Below are 2,094 nucleotides of genomic sequence, written 5' to 3'. Positions count from 1 at the left end.
GAAGTTAGGACTGTGTTTTCATCAAAATTTTGCCAAGCATTGTTCACTTTTTGAGCAATTACACAGCCATAACCCAAAGTGTCTGTAGTATTCAGTTGCTGATTCAGACTACAGGTATAGCTGCAAGGGTCACAGTAATTCTACATGTGAGGGCAAGCATCTAGTAGCTTTGTTGTGTCATAAAGTATAGTTGTGCCCTTGGACTGAAATGAATACTTTTATAGGTTATTTTATTTTTATCTTTTCTTCATATTACTGTTAGGATAGTATATTACCTTTAAAAACACTATGTATACATAGGTTAAACAATCTATAATTTTCATTTAAAAATGGCAAAAAATGTAGAGAAGAAAAAGAAAAACATTTTCCTCTACCCTCCTAGATTCTCTGGCTAGGGTCCTGTGAAATTAGACTGACAAAAGACAGATTAACAAGAGAAAAAACCAATGGAGATTATTGTCCTGTGTAGTGTGCATACTTGCAGGAGAAACTCAGTGATGAGTAACTCAAAGGAATGGTTAGAAATTTAGACTATCCAAAACATTAACAATAAACGTGTAGAGAAGTGACAAGAAAAAAGAAAAGACTTCAGGCTTCCAAGGTGGCAAACTGTGGAAAAGCAAACATATGGGTGAAAATAATGGAGTAATGTTTACGCTGGTCCATTTCAGTGCCAATTTTCCCTCTTCATCATGGTCTTGAAACCTCGCAGGAGAGGGGATGTATGGTAGTCCTCATATCTTAAAAGTCCTCATATCAGATAAGGGAAGCTCTGGGAAGGCTTCTTTCCATCTATTGAACTTCCAATGCCTTTAGCTCAAAATAAGGGGCATATTTTCGGGGGTCATATTTTAATCCCCTATTTTATACACACACACATATGCATATATTATACACACACACACACACACAATTTGTTAAAAGTGGAGGTGCTCAATTCAATACATTCAGGAAGCACTGCCTCACGCCTTCTCCACCTGGCTGACATTAAGTCTTAATCTGCTATCATCTTTATTAGTGACTCAGTTCCAGCCATCTTATTCTCCTTGTATTTTTTGAACACTCTCCTAAGCATGTTCCTACCTCCGGGCTTTGTACTTGCTATCCCCTATACAGGAACGCTGGCCCCTCAGACATTAACATAGCTATTCCCTCCCTTTCATCAAGGTTTTATTTAAAAGTCACTTCATCGGAGAGGACTACTTTGTCAGTTCTAGTGAAAAATATCAACTCTCTGTCAATACTTATTGTCCTCTCTGCTTCCTATATCCCCACAGCATTTATTACCACGCTACAGCATGACATGTAATGGTATGAGCTTCTTGAATTATTTTTTGTCTCTTTCTTCTCATTAAATATAAATTTCTTAAAAACCTGTAGAGTTAATTTATTTACGTTCATACACACACACACACACACACACATACATTCAACTCTTCCCTTTTCTAAAGGCATGATACAATGGAAGTGTGAAAGAGAACAGTGACAAGGAGCGTTTGGACTAACATTTCCCATATGTTTTACTTTTAGGGGCAAAATAGATTTACACCTAGTATAAAGGACAAAGATCTACTATAAATGGGACTCAAAATATCATCTGAGTGAATGCATAATCAGCAAAGTATTTGAAGCACAAATTACAAGGACAGAGAAGCACCTTTGGTAAAGATGCTGATAGAGACCTTTTAATGGTTCTATAGGAAAACAAGGTGACATTGGTTTTACTGAAAGGAAATATATTAGCATTTGGTATTTTTAAAATGCAGACAAATTACAGGATTTAGGGGCAAGAGTCTATTGCATCTCTTCATACTTAATGTTGGGAATTAAGGACTTTCTTGAAATGATATTGAAAAAGCAGTGTTAGCTTTTGTAAAGAATATGTGAGAAAGATAATAGGGAGAAGGGTATAATTCTTGATCTAAAATGAAGAACCAAGGAAGTGAATATCAAAGATAGCATACACACAAAAAGTTAGAAATCAATGGATTATTTTAACACGTGTAAGCCATACGTGTTAACGGAAGTACTCTATGCTAGTTTTTTTTTTTTTTTTTTTCCTCAACACTGGCTGAAGAAGAATTTGTATTTTAT

The sequence above is a fragment of the Hippopotamus amphibius genome, chromosome 15 (assembly GCF_030028045.1).
Source record: "Hippopotamus amphibius kiboko isolate mHipAmp2 chromosome 15, mHipAmp2.hap2, whole genome shotgun sequence".
Classification (NCBI taxonomy): Eukaryota; Metazoa; Chordata; class Mammalia; order Artiodactyla; family Hippopotamidae; genus Hippopotamus; species Hippopotamus amphibius.
This window is presented reverse-complemented; position numbering follows the sequence as displayed.